This window comes from Apodemus sylvaticus, chromosome 4 (genome assembly GCF_947179515.1).
Source record: "Apodemus sylvaticus chromosome 4, mApoSyl1.1, whole genome shotgun sequence".
NCBI classification, from domain to species: Eukaryota; Metazoa; Chordata; class Mammalia; order Rodentia; family Muridae; genus Apodemus; species Apodemus sylvaticus.
This window is the reverse complement of record NC_067475.1, coordinates 76,704,116-76,705,015: the sequence shown is the minus strand read 5'-3', so window position 1 is coordinate 76,705,015 and position 900 is coordinate 76,704,116.

Here is a 900-nt window from a genome sequence, read left to right as displayed (position 1 = left end):
GGGCAATGCTAGATGACAGATTACTCAGGGCATGATCCGTCCATATGGCCTTCCTATACTTAAAGGATAAGCAGGCTGAGAAAGAAATTAGGGAAATGACCCCCTTCACAATAGCCACAAACAGTATAAAGTATCTTGGGGTGACTCTTACCAAACATGTGAAAGATCTGTATGACAAGAACTTCAAGACTCTGAAGAAGGAAATGGAAGAAGACCTCAAAAAATGGGAAAACCTCCCATGCTCATGGATCGGTAGAATCAATATAGTTAAAATGGCCATTTTGCCTAAAGCACTATACAGATTCAATGCAATACCCATCAAAATCCCAACTCAATTCTTCACAGAGTTAGAAAGAGCAATTATCAAATTCATCTGGAACAACAAAACACCCAGGATAGCTAAAACTATTCTCAGCAACAAAAGGAAATCTGGGGGAATCAGTATCCCTGACCTCAAGCAATACTACAGAGCAATAGTGTTAAAAACTGCATGGTATTGGTACAGTGACAGGCAGGAGGATCAATGGAACAGGATTGAAGATCCAGAAATGAACCCACACACCTATGGCCACTTGATCCTCGACAAAGAGGCTGAAAACATCCAATGGAAAAAAGATAGCCTTTTCAACAAATGGTGCTGGTTCAACTGGAGGTCAGCATGCAGAAGAATGCGAATTGATCCATCCTTGTCTCCTTGTACTAAGCTCAAATCCAAATGGATCAAGGACCTCCACATAAAGCCAGACACTCTGAAGCTAATAGAAAAGAAACTGGGGAAGACCCTTGAGGACATCGGTACAAGGAGAAAGTTTCTGAACAGAACACCAATAGCGTATGCTCTAAGAGCAAGAATTGACAAATGGGACCTCATAAAATTACAAAGTTTCTGTAAGGCAAAGG